This window comes from Gossypium hirsutum, chromosome D09 (assembly GCF_007990345.1).
Source record: "Gossypium hirsutum isolate 1008001.06 chromosome D09, Gossypium_hirsutum_v2.1, whole genome shotgun sequence".
In the NCBI taxonomy this organism is placed as follows: Eukaryota; Viridiplantae; Streptophyta; class Magnoliopsida; order Malvales; family Malvaceae; genus Gossypium; species Gossypium hirsutum.
In genome coordinates, this window is record NC_053445.1 from 30,926,566 (window position 1) to 30,934,053 (window position 7,488).

Below are 7,488 nucleotides of genomic sequence, written 5' to 3' on the forward strand. Positions count from 1 at the left end.
AGGACCAAAATTAAATTAAATTTCATACTAACCTCATAAATATTAAATAATAATATTCACAAGTTTGAACATCAAAAATGGGGTTTCAAAACCACCATTTCCATACCCCATTTTCGATATCACTGACTTTCAGGTAGTTACACCCTGAGTTTGTATTAGTAATTATCAAGCCAAACTTGAGTAGCTTGAGTTATCAATTAAGCCTAATACAAGTATCATAATATTCTATTCAAACAACTCGCGAGCCTAATTGAGTTTTTCATTTTGATATATTTTTATATTATGAAATTACATTTTTCCCTTATTAAATAGAAAGAGCTAAACTATGAATAAACTTAATCGAGCTCGAATTTGAACTTGAATATAAATATTTGATAAACACATTTAATCTAGCTTGAGCTTAGAAATTAATGATAAATCGAGTTTGAGATAAATATTAAGCTGTTAATTTCACATTTAGCTCAAACTCAAGATTCTCATTATTCAAATTCGGCTGGATTTGATTAAGGGCTAGTTTAGCATTGCTTTTGAGAAGTGTTTTTAAAAGTGCTGTGGAAAAGTGATTTTGAGAAGTACTTTTGAAAATTTTGGTTTAAGATTTAAGTGTTTAGGACTAGTTTGACAATGCTTTTGAAAAGTGCTGTGAAAAAGTGCTTTTAAGAAGTGATTTTGAAAAGTTTGGTTTAAAATTTGAGTTTAGCATTGCTGTCAAAAAGTGCTTTTGAGAAATAAAATGTCCATTTTAGACATGTTATTATCAAGTAACTAATATGCATTTAAATAATATTTAAATTAGTTAATATTAGTATATTTTAGTAAGAATATAAAAAAAATTATTATAACTTGTTAATATTTTAATATATGAAATATAAATTTTAAATATTTTTAACCAATAAATATTAATTATTTATAAAATTTAATTAGAACATATAAACTATATTTTAAATATTTAAATATAACCATTAAATATTTGTAATTAGTAATTTAAAAAATATTTTTTTATTTTTAATTAATGATTTTAACACATTTGTAATTAAGCACCAAGAAAAAAAAGAAAAGTACTATATTATTGGAGGGGTGAAAAAGTAATTAAGCACCAAAAGTACTTTTTAGAGAGGAAAAGCTTTCAGCTAAAAGCAGCTTGTTCTGCACAACTTTTCTTCCAAATGTGCTTTTGGAGTCAGATGTGTTTTTTTTAAGCAATGAAGAATTGGCCCTTAGTATTGCTGTCAAAAAGTCTATTTTAGACATAGTGTTATAAAACAATAAATATGCATTTAAATAATGTTCAAATTAGTTAATATTATGATATCTTAGTAAGAATATAAAAAATAATTTATTATAATTTGTTGTTAACATTTTAATATATGAAATATAAATTTTAAATAATAAAATATAACCAATAAAAATTTAAAAGTATAATATTATATATATAAATAATAAACTTTAATAGGAAAATAATTACATACAAAATATAAATATTATATAAAATATATTATAAGGGTTAAAACTATCATTTGGTCCAAAAGCACTTTTGTCAATAGCAAAAGCTAAAAATAACAAACCGCTTTTGCTTTTAAATTTAAAATCACTTTTCAAAATTCTGTTGCTATCTTCAAATGTTAACACCAAAATAAATAAAAGTTTGCTACCCTAGCACGTTTTTATCTGCCGTCGCTGGTAGAAGTCTTTGTTTTCTTGTTCTCGTGAAATTTTTGTTATTTGTTTTCTGTGTATCCCACTTGTCTTGTCTATCGCTTTAGGAAGTGGATTCATAATAGTGGCCTGGAAAGGATGGAGAATGAATTAGCCCACTTGTCAATCAATAAGGAAGAAGAGGATGCTATTCTCATACCAATAGATCCAAATCTAGAAAAAGAGCGTGAGTTTTTTCAACTTGTAGGATGTTTTCTCACAGCTAGTGGCATCCGGTTCGGGGTGTTCGAATTTGAGATCTGGGGAAAAAAGTTTTTGTTTCAGTTTTTCATGCTATGGATATGGATAGGGTGTTAAAGGGTTCCCCTTGGACCTTTAACAATCATCTGTTGATACTTTACAAATTGTAAGTTGGAGAGGATCCGTTACATGTCACTTTAGTTTTAACACCTTTCTGGGTTCAGATCCATGATGTGCCAATTGGCCTATATTCCAAAAATTTAGCTACGCAGCTAGGGAATTTTTTGGGGAACTTTCTAGAATATGACGTCTCATACTTAGGGAAAGAAAACAGGAACTTTATGCGGATCAGGGTCCAAATTGATGTAAGGCGCCCTTTGAAAAGGAGGAAACAAATTTTATTTGGGGAGAGACGTTCATACATTACTTTTAAGTATGAAAGACTATCATTTTTTTGGTTTTTCTATGAAAGACTGGGTCGTAGTGATTCATTCTCTAAAACAAAAATGAATATTGGAGTAGAAATGGCAGATTTGGGATGGGATAGATTTGGGATGGGATTTATTTATCAGAGCACAATCTCGAAGGTCACTATCCATGAAAAGTATTTGGTTACGGGATGAAACAGATGATGATAGGGGATGACTTGGTGAAGAAAATAAAGAGGTCCGAATAGGGCAACAGAAGACAGGTAGAAAATTAAGATTTGGGAAGCCTGTTGATCTAATTCTTAGTCTCAATCTGGAAGGAGGCTTAGGTTGCGCAGGCTAAAGAAAGGAAAATTGTGTGAATATTATGATGAAACATGATTTGGAGGAAGTTGCTCTTATGGGAGAGGAGAGAAAGAAGAAATCTAGAAGGGAAATTGAAAATTGTGCAAGAAGATAGGAGAAGGGCAATATGATGGCAAGAAGTAGGAGAGTGGTGGAATTCAATCATTTAACATCGGCGGCAGCCAAATGGAAAGCAGACTAGGCGCAATGAAAATATTAAGTTGGAATGTCCGTGGATTGGGGAATCCACGGACAGTTCGAAGACTTCAGCATTCGCTGAAGAATTATAATCCCCAAATTATCTTCTTCATGGAGACCAAGCTTTGTAGAAATCAGATGGAAAGAATTCGTCGTAGATGTGGTTTTGCGAATGGTATTGATGTGGATTTAGAGGGTACTAGAGGAGGGCTGTGTCTGGCATGGTGAAATGATATTAATGTTACGCTCTAGAATTTCTCTAAAAGACATATTGATGTGATGGTGGTTGATGATGAAAGAGATGCTACATGGCGACTTACTGGATTTTATGGAACACCATATGCGTGCGATAGAGAAGACTTATGGGCAGTGCTAAAAAGTATCCATAAAAATGAGGAAATTCCTTGGTTTGTGTGCGGAGATTTTAATGAGATTATGTATGGTTTTGAAAAAAAGGGAGGTTTGCTTAGAGATGAAAAAAGAATGGAGATGTTCCGTGAAGCTTTAAAATTTTGCCAGTTAGCTGATGTGGGATATTCTGGCAGATGGTTTACATGGGAAAGAGATAATTTACCGGAAACATGCATACAAGAACGACTGGACAGGAGTGTTGCAAACGAAAACTGGATTTCTATGTTTCCTATGGTAAAAGTTCAGCAACTGGTTCACTCTTTTTCTGATCATTGTCCCTTATTAATTAACACAGCTAAGGAAGATAAACGAAGACCAAAGAGTCATTTCAAATTTGAAGCCTGGTGGATCTTGAAAGATTCTTTCCTTGATGAAGCTAAATATATATGGGAAACAGCATCTGGAAATTTTCTAAAGAAATTGGAAATTTAAAGGGAGGAATGGAAAATTGGGCGAGACAAGTATGGAAAAGGAAACAAGGGAAAAAAAAACTTTTATCAGCAAAGTTATCAAAACTGATGGAAGCAGAAAGAGACAATATCAATTTGGCTGAGATGATTGATACGAAGATTCAACTAAATTTTGAAATTGAAAAGGATGAAAGATACTGGGAACAAAGGGCAAGACAAAGTTGGCTGAGACTAGGTGACAGAAATACAGCCTTCTTTCACAGTCAAGTAACGCAGAGGAAGAGGAAAAATATGATAAACAAATTACAAAGTGATTGCGGAGTGGAAATGGACGATCTTCAAGAAATGGGAAGTATAGCACGATCCTATTTTCAGAATTTATTCAATACAGTGAATCAAGTGAATTTTGATAATTCGCTTACGGGAATTAATCGATGTGTTTCTGAAGAAGATAACTGAAAACTTATAGAACCATATACAAAAGACGAGGTTAAAGAGGCATTGTTTAATATTCATCCCACAAAGGCACCCAGTGAAGATGGCTTTCCGACTCTATTCTATCAAAAATGTTGGCATTTCATTGGAAAGGAGGTTATGGCTTTTTGTTTACTTCACTTAAATGGCGAAATGGAGGTTAGTTCAATTAATTTAACGCATATTGTCCTTATCCCAAAAATTAGTAATCCTTCTAATATGACACATTTTAGGTCAATCAGTTTATGTAATGTTATTTATAAAATCATAGCTAAGGCTATTGCAAGCAGATTTAGAGGGATTATTGATAAATGCATCGATAGTGCGCAAAGTGCTTTTGTGCCAGGAAGATTAATTTCAGACAATGTTTTGCTGGCCTATGAATTATTACACACACTGAGAAAAAAAAGAATGGGGAAGAAGGGTTTTATGGCAGTTAAACTTGACATGAGTAAAGCATACGACAGGGTTCAATGGAGATTTATTCGGGAAATAATGCTGAGGATGGGTTTTGCCGAAAAATGGATAGATTCTCCCATGAATTGCATGTCTACTATTTTTGATCAAGTTGAGGTCAATAGTAGTATTGGAGAAACTTTTAATCCAAAAAGGGGACTGAGACAAGGGGATCCGTTGAGTCCGTTTCTATTTCTAATATGTGGAGAGGGATTATCCAGTCTCATGAGAATAGCTTCACATGAAGGAGTATTAAAAGGAGTCAAAGCAAGCAAAAGTGGCCCACAAGTAACACACTTATTATTTGCAGACGACTGCATTTTATTCGGGGAAGCGTCAAGAAAAGGAGCCACAGCAATTAAGAAGATCCTAAGGGAGTATAAGCGATGCTCGGGTCAGTGCATGAATTTCGCTAAATCTACCATTTTCTTTAGTAAAAACACGTCAAAGGAAGAAAGGAGTTCAGTTGTTCATTTGCTCGGTGTTCAGAGTTCAGATGAGCCTGAACGTTATTTAGGCTTGCCGAATATGGTTGGACGAAAAAAGAAACAATCTTTTAGGGTTTTAAAAGATAGATTGAAGAAGCGTATTGAGAATTGGAGTAATCGATTTTTGTCGCAAGGGGGAGAAGTGGTTTTCATAAAGACTGTTCTTCAAGCCATACCGACATATTCAATGGCATGTTTTTTACTCCTAAAATCACTATGCAAAGATCTGGAAAGTATTGTTGCAAAATATTGGTGGTAGAAAGGTAGTGGAAAAGGGGGTATTCATTAGTGCTCGTGGAAAAACGGAGGAATGGGTTTTCGAAAGCTTAGTCAGTTTAATATCGCCTTATTAGCCAAGCAGGGATGGCGTTTAATAAATTATCCAAATTCCCTTTTAGCAAGAGTGCTTAAAGCTAAATATTATCCATAGACGTGTTATCTAAATGCACAGTTGAGAAACTTACCATCTCTTACCTGGAGGAGTATTTGGACAGCGAAAGGAAACCTTCTCAAGGGGCTAAGTTGGAGAGTGGGAAAAGGAACCGCAATATCTATTTGGAATGATCGATGGATACCAGGGATAACAGAGAAAGAAATGAGGGGTTAAATTTAGTATTAGACCTAATTGACAGCATAATCAAGATGTGGAAAGTAGAGACAAATACAACTACCTTCCAAGGGTATGTTGCTCAAAGAATTCTACAGATCCCTCTTGCAAGAATAGACTGCGAGGATATGCAGGTGTGGAAAGGTGAATATTCTGGTGACTTCTCAGTTCGGAGCGCCTACAAACTATTACAAGAAGCTAGCCTGGATCCTAGTAGTTACTAAGTACAAACTGAAACTAAAGAATTTTACAAGAATTTATGGAATTTACAACTACCACAAAAAATTTTAATCCTTATATGGCGGATTTCCTAGAACTATATCCCATCCCTAGCTAATTTGAGATATAAAAGAGTGACCGCAAACGCCAGATGCCCTCGTTGCCATTCTGAGGAGGACGATAGCCATCACGTGTTTCGAAAATGCCCTGTAAGCATTGATGTATGGATTAGACTCAATATGACGTGGGTAACAGAATATGCAGATCAGAATGTTTGGAGCTGGCTCACCTGGGTCTTTGGTAGGGGTACAAAGGAGCAAATTCGATTGTTTTGCTGTGCTCTATGGGTTATATGGGGCTCGCGGAACTAGATGATACATGAGAAAGAAACCACAACAGGATTAGATCTCTCACAGAAAATACAGAGTTATTTAATGGAACTTGAAGGAGTTAGGGGAAGTAAGATTACTCACGCGCTCACTGAAGCTGAAAGACAAGACAGAGAAACATCAAGGGAGATAATACAGTTTGATGCAGCCTTTGATAACAGGAATTTCAAATCGGCGTCAGGACTGGTTGTTCGGGATCAAGATGGCATGATTAGAGCCTCAAAGTCGACTTTGCACTCCAACATTTCATCCATGTTTGTTGCAGAAGCATACGCATGTTTAGAGGCAACCAAGTTAGGTATCAGCATGGGGATAGAATCAGTCACGATTATTGGGGACTCGAAAAAAATTATTAACAAATGTCAATCAACAACAAGGGACAAATCGGTTATCGGAGCGATTATTAAAGATATTCAGGGTAATAGCTCTCGCTTTCAGAAAATTGTTTTCAGATTCATTCAAAGAACAAAAAATGGCCAAGCTCATAATCTTGCAAACGATGCACTTAAAAAAGGGGAAGAGATGTACCTGATTGTTTTGAGAGCAAGGCGGACACAAAATCCAGACTGATAGAGACGAGGAAGACAAATTGAAACAGTAAAAGAAAGCAAATAAGGAGATTTCTTGGAAGTTGTTGCTATCTTTTTGAAACAGACCTGACGTTCTTTTGAAATTGAAAAGTCGAGAAGAGTAATAGTTACAGGATGTTTGATGTGATTGGGGAAATGACGGTTGGTTTTTCTATGTTTCTTCTACTTTTATTATTGTTATTTAATTAGGTTTTTAAATTCTGAACATTTCAGTCGGTTGGCTTTATGGGCTGTTTAATTTGCAGCCTATGTTTTTGTTTACAGCCTAGTCCAGTAATGTTATGGGCTGTTTTTCTTGTGTTTCCTTTTTATTATAATACCCTAGTCAATTATTTAAAAAAAATCACTTTTCAAAAGTACTTCTGACTCCAAAATTTATTTATTTAGCTTTGCTTCATACTTGAAAATTACTTTTGACTCCAAAAGTACTTTTTGAAAAGTAATGCTAAACAAAACCTAAGTCAAATAAAGAAACTCTATTTTTATAGTAATAAACTACAAGCCTCAATGGCCAATTTTTTAATTATATTTTTGCATTTCCATGTTTAGGCCCAAATCGGGCCAACCTAAAGCCTCA

At 34.3% G+C, this 7,488-nt stretch overlaps 1 long non-coding RNA gene across 4 annotated transcripts; it reads right to left on the reverse strand.

Moving 5' to 3' along the window:
• Positions 1 to 1,568: 1,568 nt before the first annotated feature.
• On the reverse strand, positions 1,569 to 7,070 carry LOC107891888 (uncharacterized). 4 transcript variants are annotated; one of them, XR_001682343.2, is made up of 5 exons: positions 6,406 to 7,070; positions 6,222 to 6,299; positions 5,778 to 6,139; positions 5,581 to 5,657; positions 1,569 to 1,785 (listed from the first exon to the last, which is right to left on the reverse strand). It is a non-coding gene; the product is annotated as an uncharacterized lncRNA (long non-coding RNA). The 4 variants fall into 4 exon arrangements; XR_001682342.2 differs by having other exon boundaries at positions 5,571 to 5,657; XR_001682344.2 differs by having other exon boundaries at positions 5,775 to 6,139.
• Positions 7,071 to 7,488: the final 418 nt, after the last annotated feature.